The following is a 15,705-nucleotide window of genomic DNA, read 5'->3' as shown; positions in this document are numbered from 1 at the left end:
AGCAAATCGATCACAGGGATGCAGGGAGTATGGCAACGCGACGCAGCGTCTCGTTCCCTTTCTCAAGGAACTATGGTTACATACGTAACCTGAGACGTTCCCTTTCGAGGGAACTCGTGCTGCGTCCGATAGGATCGCTTTGGGAACGATATACCAAAACGCCATAATCACAAATACCTGTCTGTGTGAAACTGTGGCACACTTAGGACAGTAACACCGATGATCCTGGAGCTGCGTCCAGGTCAAGGTCATAATATCTCACAAAAGTGAGAGGCGAGGACCAACCGGCCGCATCGCAAATTTCTTTGAGGGAAACCCCCGAAATTAAGGCCTTGGAGGCCGCCATACTCCTAGTTGAATGCGCTCTGACAGCTAAAGGACACTGCTGGCTAGAGACCTCGTAAGCGAGCGAAATAGCCTCAACTATCCACTTGCTTACAGTGTGTTTAGAGGCAGGACGACCCCTGTTATGTGGTCCAAAGCACACAAATAACTGGTCTGCTTTCCTCCACAGGGCAGCTCTGTGGACATATGTGTCCAGTGCTCGCACTGGACACAGTAGATTCAGTTTCTCCTGGTCTGGGGTAACAAATGGAGGAAGACAAAAAGCTTGCAGCACAATAGGCCTTGGAACATTAGTCAAAACCTTAGGGATATACCCAGGTTTGGGGTAGAGGAAGGCTTTGACCATCCCTGGCGCAAACTCAAGACAGGTTGGGGACACTGAAAGGGCCTGAAGGTCTCCTACTCTCTTAAGGGACGATATAGCAAGAAGGAAGACAGTCTTAAGTGTCAGGAACTTATCTGAGACTGACTCAAGTGGCTCAAATGGAGCTGTAGATAGGCCTTCCAACACAATGGCCAAATCCCAAGCAGGGACCCTCGTGCGCATCGCAGGCCTCAGCCTCTGGGTGCCACGGAGGAAACGAATAACCAACGGGTTCTTCCCGGCAGTAGTACCATCCACATGGGCATGGTAAGCAGATATAGTTGAAACATATACTTTAAGTGTAGATAGGGTTAACCCAGATGAGAAGCGGCACTGTAGGAACTCAAGTACTGAACCTATCGGGCAGTAGACTGGATCCAACTGCCATTCTTGACACCAGGAAGTGAAAAGTTTCCACTTCAAAGCGTATAGTTTCCTCGTGGAAGGAGCTCTGGATTGAAGAATGGTCTCTACAACCTCAGTTGAGAGACCAGCCTCTATGAGTTTGGCCCCCTCAGAGCCCAAACCCACAGATTCCACATTTCTGGACGGGGATGGAGAATTGTGCCCCCCGCCTGAGACAGGAGGTCCCTCCTGATCGGAATCTTCCAAGGTGAGCCATCGAGAAGAGCTATCAGGTCCGAAAACCATATGCGGCTCGGCCAGTGAGGTGCTACTAACAGTAGACTTATCCCTTCCCGGCGAATCTTCTCCAGAACTTCTGGGAGCAGAACAACTGGGGGAAATGCATACAGACGCAGCCTCGGCCACGCCTGTACCATGGCATCCAGTCCCAGAGGAGCTGGATGTGTGAGGGAGAACCAAAGTGGACAGTGCGTCGTATCCTGAGACGCGAACAGATCCACTTCCGCTTGGCCATAAATCTCCCATATGAGCTTCACCACCTCCGGGTGAAGTCTCCATTCCCCTGGCCTCAGCCCCTGCCTCGACAGGATGTCTGCTCCAATATTCTGAGTCCCTGGAATGTAGATAGCTCTCAAGGAGAGCATCTTCCCCAGAGACCACAGGAGGATCTGTTGCGCCAGTTTGTATAATGGGCGCGACCGCAGACCCCCCTGTCGATTTATATACGAGACCACCGATGTGTTGTCCGTCCTGACTAGCACATGATGGCCCCTCAGGTCTGGAAGGAAGAACTTCAACGCATTGAAGACCACCATCATCTCCAGGCAATTTATGTGCCATGAGAGCTGATGAGTTTTCCACAGACCCTGAGCTGAGCGGCCTTCCATTACCGCTCCCCAGCCTGTGAGAGAAGCGTCCGTCGTCAGAGTGACACGGCGACATCGAGCTCCTAACACAGGGCCCTGGGACAGGAACCAATTTTTCTTCCATATGATCAAGGCGTGGAGACAGCGCCGCGTGATCTTGATCATACGAAGTGGGTTGCCCCTCGGGGAGAACCCTTTGGTCCTGAGCCACCACTGTAAGGGTCTCATGTACAGCAGGCCAAAAGGTATCACGTTGGACGCTGCTGCCATCAGACCCAGCAGTCTCTGAAACTGCTTTACAGTGCGTGACTGGCCTAGCTTCAATTCTTTCATGGCTGATAGAATGGCAGTGATGCGAACTGGAGAGAGACATGCTCGCATTATCACTGAATCCCAAACCACACCAAGAAAAGTGGTCCTCTGTCGTGGAGTAAGCACGCTTTTCTTTGCATTCAGTCTCAACCCCAATTTCTGAATATGCGCGAGAACGACATCTCGATGCCGAACCGCCATCTCCTCTGACTGTGCTAAAATCAACCAGTCGTCGATATAATTCAGGATGCGTATGCCCTGCAGCCTGAGCGGGGCCAGTGCTGCATCTACGCATTTCGTGAATGTGCGGGGTGAGAGAGCTAGGCCGAACGGAAGAACCCGAAATTGGTACGCCTCGCCCTCGAAAGCGAACCTCAGGAACTTCCTGTGCTGTGGAAGGATGGAGATATGGAAGTATGCGTCCTTGAGATCTATTGTGACAAACCAATCCTCGGATTTGATTTGAGTCACGATTTGACTTATCGTCAGCATCTTGAATTTTAGCTTTCGTACTGCTCGATTCAGATGTCTTAGATCTAAAATAGGGCGCAACCCCCCATCCTTTTTTGGAACCAAGAAATACCGGCTGTAAAACCCCGACTCCCTGTCGGCAACCGGAACCCTCTCTATAGCCTCCTTTGCTAATAGGGTTTTTATTTCTTGCTCCAACACCAGAGCCTGCTGAGGAAGCACTGATGTTTGCAGCACTCCTTTGAACAGAGGTGGATGGCACCAAAACTGGATTTTGTAACCTTTGTGTATGGTGTGGTAAATATTTTCTTAAACGCCTCCGCTTGCTTTTTAGCTTCCTGGAACCTGTCGACTACTGATGTAACCGCGTCGCCGAACAGGCCAGAAGGCACAAGCGGGGCGTCGAGGAGAAAGGCCCTGTCTTTATCCTTTAATTCAGACAGATTGAGCCACAGGTGCCTCTCTGTCGCCACCAAGGCTGCCATAGACCGCCCAACAGCTCTGGCAGTCTCCTTGGTGGCCCTAAGAGACAGATCTGTGGCTCGACGCAGTTCTCGAACTGCGTCTGGGCCAATCCCCTCCCCGCCATCCAGATCCTTCAGCAGGTCTGCCTGGTATGCTTGCAGAATAGCCATAGTGTGCAAGCACGCACCAGCCTGACCTGCTGCCGTATACGCTTTCCCCACTAACCCTGATGTAGCTTTAAGTGGTTTTGTGGGAAGCGTGGGGGTCTTCAGGGACGACGCTAAACCCGGGGACAGATAGCTCGCAAGCGTCTGTTCAACCCGGGGCATCGTCCCATAACCATATTCTTTCAGCCCTCTTATGTTAGAATAGTGCTTGACATAAGGGCTGAACAAGCGTGATGAATATGGTTTCTTCCATGATCTCGTTAGCTCATCATGCAGATCATGGAAGAATGGCAGACCCCGTGGTGGAAGTGCTTTATCTGATGACAAAAAGCGCTCGTCCAGTTTGCTTTTCGGACGAGCGCCCTGATTCTCGGCTGGCCAATCAATGCTTAGCTTAGACACAGCGCGAGAAAGCACATCCACCAGCTCCTCATACTCAGGGGAAAGTGATGGCGAGTCATCTTCCCCCATATCGACGCTCAGCACATCCAATTCCTCAGAACTAGAGTGCTGACGCGACGAGCCCTCTCCCTGGGCGGAAGAAGCCGTGGGGCGGGCTTCCGACACCAGCGAGGGGGCGAGGGATCTGCCAGGTGAAGGCTGAGAAAGAGCACTCATGCCCGTCTCAAGCCGCGCTGACAGATCCATCTGCGAACCCCATGACATCTTTCTCCGCGCCAAAAGCCTGCTGATTTTTGTTCTTACACAGCACAGCACAGCACGATCAAATCCACGATCAAAGCCAACCACCATAATTAAAAAATATATATTATTAGTTAAATAATTATATTCGGACACTTTTTTTTTTTTTTTTGAAAGAAATGCTACAGCCACTTTTATTGATGTATTCTCCTGTGTAAGCATAGATTTAAGAATAGCATTATGTAATGCTGTATTATGATTTTTAAATAGTTTTAATAAATCGTGCATCCTTAGAAAACTGTCTAATAATGCGCTTCATGAATGCTCCTCTTCTGATATTGACAGCCCTACAGATATCTTTAACATGGTTCAAAACGCACTGCATAGCACATTAAAATAATTGAAATTATAATATGACATAAATTACATTAGTATCAAATCAGGCAGATGCGTTGCTGGTGGTCAACTATTAGCGCGGCGTTAAACGTATAAATAATCTCACCCTTAAGTAGTTTGACAATAGTTTAACAAATTTCACGTTTGTGAACATACATAGGCTACCTGAAAGAAATGCACGGGATGGATCCATCTAGGGCTTTTTCTTTTTCGCTTCTCATCGCCAGACAGCAGTTGTATTTTCCCGGGCATAGTTGTCACAAGTTTTCAGCCAGCAAGAAACATAAGGGGCGCGCGCGCGTGCGGGAATGAATGGCGTGTCGCGGAGGGAGGGCTGCTGAACTTATTATTATTATTATTTTATTCAGTAAATATATTTTTTGACAGGGAAGCTGTGCGCAAACAGGAATATTTATTCTTTTTTTTTTTTTTTTTTTTTTTTTAAACAAAGCACCCCAGAAAAAAGGGCACTTTCTCTCAAGGAAGAAAAAGGGCCTTTTATGTCTATGTGTGCACGTGCCTGTTAATGGGCGCTGTTAGACCGCACGTAACTTTAAAACATTTTATTTTCAAACATAGCAACAAACAGAGAAGCTATACGGTATCCCGGTATCTTCAATATTATTTGACGTATTGAAATGCAATTTGCATCACTGTATGAAGGGCAAATCTGCAGGTAAGTGACAGCACCTGCTGCTGGCCAAAAATGTAACAGCAAATGTGTAAACAACAAGCTGTGTGTGGTCTGGGGCCGGTTGCATAAACCACTTAGACTAGTCTTAAAAGTTAAGACATTAATGTTTTTCTTGAAGAGTGGTCCTAATTTTTTAAAGTCCGTTACATAAAAAGGTAGATTGGTGTAATATGAATTGGAAAAATAACATTGATTACCCCTTGGTTAACTGCAAGTTGGTCAAACTAGTTCTTAAGTCACAGTCTTAATACAGTAAGTTTATCCAACTGGCCCCTGAACTGCGTAAGTCTGAAAGTGAAATCAAAGTCGGTCATTGCTGGTGTTGCTGCAGAGACAGTCAGAGTGGAATGAGCTGTGAAGACATACAGACCAGAGGTGAGAATAACTCTTTCTCAACAGGAAAATAATCTCCTTTTTTGTTTATTAGGGGAGCGCGGGGCACAAACTAACGCGGGGTTAGTTGTAACACACGTGGTTCAAATACTTCCACACACGCTAGCATGAAGAAACTTAGTGTATTTACTAGTTGCCATATCCACAATATATAGAGAAAAAACTGCGCCAAAAGTTCTTTAATGCTTCACTAGTTATCAGAAGACACTAACCAGGTTTAAATTCCAGTTGCGCAGAAAGGGTTCGTTGTAACACTGCATTACAGTGTGCCCCGCTATTTGGGCTATTTTGTGCGATATAACTGGCATAATTAACTTTTATGAATTTCTGTTGATGAACTATGGGGAAAAAGGTGAATAAAGACTGAGAGGAAGAACCTGAACATCCAGAAAATATTATTCTCGTGTTCTGTGAGAGCTGTGAGTGGAGGGAGGGGCGTGTTTTTGTTCAGCTCGTCTGAATATGTTTCTTCATCTTCATCAGTGCTGTATAGTGTTTTGCAGTGTTCATTGTCAAACTACAAAATAAATTGGAATTTCTAAAAAAAAAAATGCTATTATTTTATATGAAAAAAATAATTTACTGACAAAATATTTTAGTTTGTCATGTATATATTTTTTAATTAAGTCAGACAAAATTTTTAGCTGTCATATGGTCATGTGCCCCACCTGTGGGGCATGTTGTCACATTTCACTTCCCTTCTTTTGGAGTAAATAAAGAAAAAAGTATACACTGTATTAATGAAACAAAGCCACATATTTGTACTAGACATCTGTGAAATTAATGTGGAACAAAATAAATTTACCTAAGTAGAAATTTTATAAAATCACGATCAGAGCTTTCAGTAAATGTAATTTTATCTCTAGTACTTACTTATTCGTTTTTAAGTTTCACTTTTGATGCACATTTCTGTCATTCTTTTTCTATTGCAGAATCAAAACCATGAATGCTTTAAATTCTGTGCAACTGTTCATTCTGGTTTGGACTTTTACTGCTGTCTGTCGAGCTGATGGTAAGAGAATAAACTTTCCCCTAGAAAGAGTGTGTGAGTTTTGAGGAGGGACTGAATCTAAGATTATGAAAAAAGGTCAAATCTTATTAATAAATATACAACACAAGTGGCTCTTAAAACCCTTTTGTAAGTGTATCCATTTCAGTCCAGATGTGTAAGGCCTTGAGTATTACACCCTTCCAGTGATTGAAAATGAGATATACTATTCAACAACTATTGTTTGAACAAGGGAAATCCATTACAGTCAGGCAGTTGTTTACTTTTTGAATGATTTACACAGAGGGAAATCCTGTCAGAAAGCAGTGCATTTTTTCTGCTAATCTGTGTGTTTATACAGCCTGGTCTCATTGTTAATACGTAGGTATTAATACGTAACTTTCAAAGATACAAAACGTACGTTTTTGTACATTTAGAAAGGTGCTAAAACGTACAATATTGACGTAATTATGGCACTAAAACGTAAAAATACTTAATATTTACGAATCTTTCATGCCATGAAGATATATGTATAATTTCCATTTTATCGTTTTGTAGATAAATGTAAGATCCCTAATCCCCATCCCGAACTTAAACCTACCCATTTTATACAGAATGTTAAAAGAATAAAACATAATGGGCAGAAATGTGTAGGAAAATGACAATTTTAGTAAAAATATAACATTAAAACGATATTTTGAGCTACTAATCCTACACCTACCCCTAAACCTACCCATAACCATTTCTTTAAACTACCTACTAATATAAATAAAAGAATGACAGACAAACAAGCGTAATCACAATAATTTACTTTTTGAGAAAATGTCAAAAGTGGTACCAAAAGTAGTTCAAATAATGATGAGTTCCAGTCACAGTCCTCTCTGGTGGTAATAGTTTTTTTATAGGGTACAGAGCAGAATTTAATTTATTAATCCATGAAAATATGATAAATCCGGCTTCTCTCCTGAAGGCGCGACACTCATTTCAAATGTCAATCCGCTGAAACACGGCATGTCGCAATCTGTGACGAAGCAGGTGAGAACCAATGAGCGTTCGATATCAGTGCCGTAAACCATGTCGTAACACTTCTCGAGGGTGGCGCTACTTTCAAATTTGAATCATAACGAGCGCGAGCTTTGACTGTGACGGTCGCTGTTGCTGAGAATGAAGATGAAGATCGATGGATAAAGGGCTGAATTTGGATCTGTTCCTTACAAACATATGGATTCTAAAGATCTGGAGTACAGCGAACAAATAAAATGGATGTGATTTGTGAATTTATGTTGTGCTTATGGTGTATCTTATGGTTGTATTGTCAGTCGCTGCATAGGAGAAAACGCCTTCTGTGTCGCACAGCAAACAAACTAAATATTACAAAATGGTTAAAGAATTACAGAAATTTTATTCATAAGGTTTCAAATTGTAGTCTTGTTTAACATTATGTAATCTTCCGAAACGAGCAGCACAAGTCACGAACAGAAATGGTCTTTCAATCAAGACTACAGGATCTTGTGTTTCTCAATTAAAAGAAACAGGATGTTGCATGCTGAGACTTTATATATTGCTACTGAACATAGGCTATAAGCTATAATTCATAATAAATAATAAAATATGTGACCTATTCAAACTCTAATGTACAAAAATACATGATGCAGTGATTTTATTTATGAATAGGTTCTGTAATGAAAGAGTCACTGAGACACAACAAGTAAAGGATATGTTTAAAACAGAATTTCATGAGATATATATATATATATATATATATATATATATATATATATATAAAACAGAACTTTATTATTGTTCAGTTGCTTTATCATTTAATATACATTGTTATTTTTCAGAAGACATCAGTGTAAGGTGTGAGGATGTTACTGGAGTTGTGGGTGAAGAAGCAACTTTCACCTGCAGCGTCTCTCAGAAGTGCTCTGAACGCTGCATTACATTATATAAGTTTTATTACACTGATATCTATAATGACTCAACAATCTGTAGACAAGATCTTCCTGAGGGCTCCTGTGACCAGAGAAACAGCTTCACATGCAGATACGCTCCAACTACAGTAGTGCCAGGACAATTCAGATTCTTTGTGCAAACAAAGTGTGGATGGAAAGACAGAGAATTCACTGTGAACATAACAGGTACAGTATATAATACTGTTGTTTATAATTAAATAATTGTTTGCAACTGTAGATTGATTTTCCATCTACTAACAGTGATTTAAAATCTGTTAACAGAGCCCATTAAACCTTTAATTGATACTGAATATCCTGGAAGAAATATACTCTATTATAGTTATTGATTTTTGAGCTCCAGGTTACTTATGGAACACAGAAAACTGCTCTAGTTTATATATATATATATATATATATATATATATATATATATATATATATATATAGTGCTGCTTGAAAGTTTGTGAACCCCTTGCAGGATCTGTGAAAATGTGAATAATTTTAACAAAATAAGAGGGATCATACAAAATGCATGTCATTTTTTAATTTAGTACTGTCCTGAGTAAGATATTTTACATAAACGATGTTTACATAAAGTCCACAAGACAAAAAAAAATAGCTGAATTTATAAATATGACCTCATTCAAAAGTTTGTGAACCATTGATTCTTAATACTGCGTGTGGTTACCTGGATGATCTACGACTGTTTTTTTGTTGTGTGATGGTTGTTCATGAGTCTCTTGTTTGTTCTGAGCAGTTAAACTGAGCTCTGTTCTTCAGGAAAAATCCTCCAGGTCCTGCAGATTCTTCAGATTTCCACCATCTTTTGCATATTTGAACCATTTCCAGCAGTGACTGAATGATTTTGAGATCCATCTTTTCACACTGAGGACAACTGAGGGACTCAAACACAACTAATACAAAAGGTTCAAACATTCACTGATGCTCCAGAAGGAAACACGATGCATTAAGAGTCGGGGGGTGAAAACTTTTGAACAGGATGAAGAGGTCCAAATATTTCTTATTTCGCTTGAATATCATTTTTTTTCATATAGTACTGCCCTTCGGAAGCAACAGAAGATACTTGCATGTTTCCCGGAAGACATATTAAATACAATTTACCTTGATCTTCAAATTCAAAAAGTTTTCACCCCCCATCTATTAATGCATCATGTTTTTTTTTCTGGTGCATCAGTGAATGTTTGAACCTTTTTTATTAGTTGTGTTTGAGTCCCTCAGTTGTCCTCAGTGTAAGAAGATGGATCTTAAAAAGATACAGTCACTGCTGGAAATGGTTCAAATACGCAAAAGATGCTGAAAATCTGAAGAAATTTTAGGACCTATTCTTTTGAAGAATATTGGGCAGTTTAACTGCTCAGAACAAACAAGTGACTCATGAACAACCATCACAAAACAAAAAACGGTTGTAGATCATCAGATAACCACACACAGTGTTAAGAATCAAGGGTTCACAAACTTTTGAGTGGGTTGTTTTTATAAATTCAGCTATTTTTTTTTTGTCTTGTGGACCATATGTAAACATTTTTATGTAAAATATCTTACTCAGGACAGTACTAAATAAAAAATGCCATGTATATTGTATGATCCCTCTTATTTTGTTAAAATTATTCACATTTTCACAGATTCTGCAAGGGGTTCACAAACTTTCAAGCAGCACTATATATATATATATATATATATATATATATATATATATATATAATCAAATACATCAAACCAGTTCAATCAGATTCTCAGCAGCAGAAGTGTTTTGTGAATCTGTGTGGAGAATCTGACTGTCTGATGTTTGATAGGCTAAAGTTGAGTTTATGATTTAAACAATCATTTAAACCATTTAATTGCAACTTTCCAGAGCAAAAACAAGGAGGGGGTCCTGGATCAAGAAAAGGAGACAATACTGGATCAGAGGAGAGTCCTGGATCTAATGATACTGTCGTTCCTGCAGTTGCAGGCTGTTTCATCATCATCATCATCATCATAATGATTATCACTTATAAAATGAAACCAAACTACAGCAAACCTTGTGGATTGCAAAAGAGGATGCTTCTGGGCCGCGGAAATAATGACGATGACAACAACAGCAATTGTCCAGGAAATATGACCTAATATCACTGACTCAACAGCATGAAAGCAATGAGTTTTGAATGGTTTTTAATGTGATGCTCATGAAAGAGACAAATTTTATAAAAACTCCATAAACTATATCTGTACATTACTATCTGTTATATCTCAAATACTGAACTATATAACTCTGGTTGTAGATTTTTCTGTTTTTATATTGATTTCTGTGAAACAATGATATATCATTGATCTTTTTGATCAGTGTATATTTTTGGCTTTAATGAAGTCAAGCCTGTGTTAACATTAAGAGGCAATGCAGAAAAAAACAAACTGTGTTTGGTTTTGCTCTTTTTTCAGACTTAATTAATATATAAAATGAATGTCAGTTTTGTATTTGGTAAGTACCTGAAGTTTGGAAGTGATTTTTTTACTTTTAATATTTTGTACCTGCGATTTTCTAATGCTGTAAACACTGTGGTTTTGTACAGGATTATTTTTTATTATTTAAAAAGTAAAAAAAATGGAATGAATAAACACGTGTGACGCTCTCTAAACATGAATGTCTGGAAACTTTTTTTGTCACATGCATGATGGATAAGATACAACTGTGATAAGATACAGTTTTAGTGTATTTTTCCTAATTGTCATCTCTAGGACTTATGCATGGCAGCAGTAGGTCTCTAGGACTGAGAGATATTTTTTTGACAGATCATTTCTTTTGAAATTTTCTATAATTTCATTGCACAGTTTTGTCTTGAACGTCTGTAAATGCTGAGATACATATCGTCTACCACCTTTCAGCCTAAAAATACAGAGATATGATTTTTGGTCAGAGATATGATTTCTATCCATATGTCCTACCCAGATGTTCAGTTTCAGTTTCCCTTTATCGTCTTCCAATAGTTAAAAAAAAAAAAAAAAAAAAAACCTGAACAATACAAACAGGATTTAGTGATTTGATCAAAGGCTGAACCGCACTCTATCTGAATCATCTATTAAAGAACAATTCAACCTCTGCAGCAACTTTCTTCAAAGCCTTTAGAATTGCAAACAGAAACATTTTATGCATATTATACTATCAATGGAAAACGAGTAAAACAATTGCAAAGATAAAAACATATGGTAGGGGGAAAAAAATCAGTAATTTCTTCTCTTAAAGGATTAGTTCACTTTAAAATGAAAATTACCCCAATCTTTACTCACCCCCAAGCCATCCTAGGTGTATATGACTTTCTTCTTTCTGATGAACACAATCGGAGTTATATTAATAAATATCCTGATGCATCCAAGCTGTATAATGGCAGTGAACGGGACAAACGAGTTTGAAGCTCAAGGAGGTGCATCCATCCATCATAAACGTACTCCACACGGCTTCGGTGGGTTAATAAAGGCCTTCTGAAGCGAAGCGATGCGTTTGTGTAAGAAAAATATCCATATTTAACAAGTTACAAAGTAAAATATCTAACTTCCGCCAGACCACCTTCCGTATTCAATTTACAAAGAAATCGTAACTGACGTAGCTTAATTTACCCTTTTTTGTAATTTGAATATGGAAGGCGTATGTAGCGTAAGCGTTTTAAACTGAGAGAGGCATTACATTTTCTTTGTAAGTTGAATACGGAAGGCGGTCTGGCAGAAGCTAGATATTTTACTATATATACAGTTGAAAGAAAAAGTATGTGAACCACTTGCAGAATCTGTGAAAATGTGCAAAATTTTAACAAAATAAGGCAGATAATACAAAATGAATGTTATTTTTTATTTAGTACTGTCCTGAGTAAGATATTTTACATAAAAGATGTTTACATATAATCCATAAGACAAAAAAAAAAAATAGCTGAATTTATTAAAATGACCCAGTTCAAAAGTTTGTGAACCATTGATTCTTAATACTGTGTGTGGTTACCTGGATGATCTACGACTGTTTTTTTGTTTTGTGATGGTTGTTCATGAGTCTCTTGTTTGTTCTGAGCAGTTAAACTGAGCTCTGTTCTTCAGAAAAATCCTCCAGGTCCCAAAAATTCTTCAGTTTTCCAGCATCTTTTGCATATTTGAACCCTTTACAGCAGTGACTGAATGATTTTGAGATCCATTTTTTCACATGGAGGACAACTGAGGGACTCAAACACAACTATTAAAAAAGGTTCAAACATTCACTGATGCTCCAGAAGGAAACACGATGCATTAAGAGTCGGGGGGTGAAAACTTTTGAACAGGAGGAAGAGGTCCAAATTTTTCTTATTTCGCTTGAATATCATTTTTTTTTCATTTAGTACTGCCCTTCGGAAGCAACAGAAGATACTTGCATGTTTCCCAGAAGACAAATTAAATACAATTGACCTTGATCTTCAAATTCAAAAAGTTTTCACCCCCTATCTATTAATGCATCATGTTTTTTTTTTCTGGTGCATCAGTGAATGTTTGAACCTTTTTTATTAGTTGTGTTTGAGTCCCTCAGTTGTCCTCAGTGTAAGAAGATGGATCTTAAAAAGATACAGTCACTGCTGGAAATGGTTCAAATACGCAAAAGATGCTGAAAATCTGAAGAAATTTTGGGACCTATTCTTTTGAAGAATATTGGGCAGTTTAACTGCTCAGAACAAACAAGTGACTCATGAACAACCATCACAAAACAAAAAACGGTTGTAGATCATCAGATAACCACACACAGTATTAAGAATCAATGGTTCACAAACTTTTGAGTGGGTCGTTTTTATAAATTCAGCTATTTTTTTTGTCTTGTGGACCATATGTAAACATTTTTATGTAAAATATCTTACTCAGGACAGTACTAAATAAAAAATGCCATGTATATTGTATGATCCCTCTTATTTTGTTAAAATTATTCACATTTTCACAGATTCTGCAAGGGGTTCACAAACTTTCAAGCAGCACTATATATATATATATATATATATATATATATATATATATATATATATATAAAATACATCAAACCAGTTCAATCAGATTCTCAGCAGCAGAAGTATTTTGTGAATCTGTGTGGAGAATCTGACTGTCTGATGTTTGACTGAAGTTGAGTTTATGATTTAAACAATCATTTAAACCATTTAATTGCAACTTTCCAGAGCAAAAACAAGGAGGGGGTCCTGGATCAAGAAAAGGAGACAATACTGGATCAGAGGAGAGTCCTGGATCTAATGATACTGTCGTTCCTGCAGTTGCAGGCTGTTTCATCATCATCATCATCATAATGATAATCACTTATAAAATGAAACCAAACTACAGCAAACCTTGTGGATTGCAAAAGAGGATGCTTCTGGGCCGTGGAAATAATGACGATGACAACAACAGCAATTGTCCAGGAAATATGACCTAATATCACTGACTCAACAGCATGAAAGCAGTGAGTTTTGAATGGTTTTTAATGTGATGCTCATGAAAGAGACAAATTTTATAAGAACTCCATAAACTATATCTGTACATTACTATCTGTTATATCTCAAATACTGAACTATATAACTCTGGTTGTAGATTTTTCTGTTTTTATATTGATTTCTGTGAAACAATGATATATCATTGATCTTTTTGATCAGTGTATATTTTTGGCTTTAATGAAGTCAAGCCTGTGTTAACATTAAGAGGCAATGCAGAAAAAAACAAACTGTGTTTGGTTTTGCTCTTTTTTCAGACTTAATTAATATATAAAATGAATGTCAGTTTTGTATTTGGTAAGTACCTGAAGTTTGGAAGTGATTTTTTTACTTTTAATATTTTGTACCTGCGATTTTCTAATGCTGTAAACACTGTGGTTTTGTACAGGATTATTTTTTATTATTTAAAAAAAAAAAAAAAAAAGTAAAAGAAAAATGGAATGAATAAACACGTGTGACGCTCTCTAAACATGAATGTCTGGAAACTTTTTTTTTGTCACATACATGATGGATAAGATACAGTATACCAGTAAAACTAGTAAAGTGGATGAAGGGCCAGTGCAAAGATATAATCTGAATTTATGCCTTATTTAAGTTACGTGAACTTATTTGTGCAGTAAATCTTTAGATATTGGTAGTTTTTTCCAGGAAGCAAAGAGATTTTCAGCAGAATTATTTTTATAAGCCTAATTAAAGTTTAATGATTTTAGTATAAGTTTAAATCATTTTAGTGTAAGTTTAGATTTATGCATTTGGCAGATGTTTTTATCAAAGCCTTACATTGCAGCAAATGTTTACATTTGATCAGTTCATGCATTCCCTGAGAATCAAACCCATGATGTTGTCTAATCTTCACCGTCATACTCTTCTGTTTGAGCAACATATTTACTGTTAGAGAAAGAAAACAAAATGATCCTACAGCTGATAAAAGCAAACAAATGTCGAGCATTCGCTGTACAAAAGCAAATCACTCATTCCATCACTGAAAATCAAGTGTGCTTAGTTCAGTCAGTTTGAGTCCAAAACAAATGAGAAACAATCAGATGAAATGGCCACCATGTGTGTGTGTGGGGGTGTGGAAACATGCCATTCTATGAGAGCAGATGGAAAAACTGATTTCAAAACTGAAACAAAGACATTTAATATTATTTTATTGTAAATGTTTAATGTGTAAGTTTTTCAGTATCTGATTAATATCTGCTGCAAGGTGCTGATAACTGATATAATGCATGTAATGCAATTTAATAATTTGCTTGATGACAAGCAAATTTACGAAATTGCAAATTCAAAAGCTATTTTACCCCATATTTACTGAAATAGGCCTACCATATAAACAACAAAATATAAAATAATTTTTTAATATAAATATTAGATTTAAAAAATAACTAAAGAGAAATAAAGTATGTTTAAATGAATAATAATAATTAAAAAAATAATAAATATTTTTTTATAAAAGTAAAATTAAAGAAATAAAATTTGCCAGTCATCAGTATGGTCAAAATGTCACTCAGAATTGTAATAAAATAATAATGATTCACTCTTTTTAGTTTGTGAATCTGAAACATGCACAGCTTTGTGTAATATATGAGCTTTTCTTTCACTTCTGTGAACCACCACAGGGCTCCTGTTTCCTTTTTACAGGTCTGTTTCATTATTTCATCATCAATCATTCACACAAAAACAATAAAAGTGAATTTAAAACACTTGGGTTCAGCTTTTTAAAAGGGTTTTCTAGAGGTCATTTTCAGGTGTCGCGGCCCAGACTAGAAACATCTCTGATTGCGATTATTTATTCTATTATATC

General features: G+C 38.1%; 1 long non-coding RNA gene across 1 annotated transcript; it reads left to right on the top strand.

The window, feature by feature from the left end:
* The first annotated feature begins 5,158 nt into the window (after window positions 1–5,158).
* On the top strand, window positions 5,159–10,405 carry LOC127523275 (uncharacterized). The gene is made up of 4 exons (XR_007932838.1): window positions 5,159–5,463; window positions 6,414–6,493; window positions 8,314–8,610; window positions 10,298–10,405. It is a non-coding gene; the product is annotated as an uncharacterized LOC127523275 (long non-coding RNA).
* Window positions 10,406–15,705: the final 5,300 nt, after the last annotated feature.

The sequence above is a fragment of the Ctenopharyngodon idella genome, chromosome 12 (genome assembly GCF_019924925.1).
Source record: "Ctenopharyngodon idella isolate HZGC_01 chromosome 12, HZGC01, whole genome shotgun sequence".
Classification (NCBI taxonomy): Eukaryota; Metazoa; Chordata; class Actinopteri; order Cypriniformes; family Xenocyprididae; genus Ctenopharyngodon; species Ctenopharyngodon idella.
The sequence above is the reverse complement of the archived record's forward strand: the minus strand, read 5'-3'. Positions and strand labels throughout refer to the sequence as shown.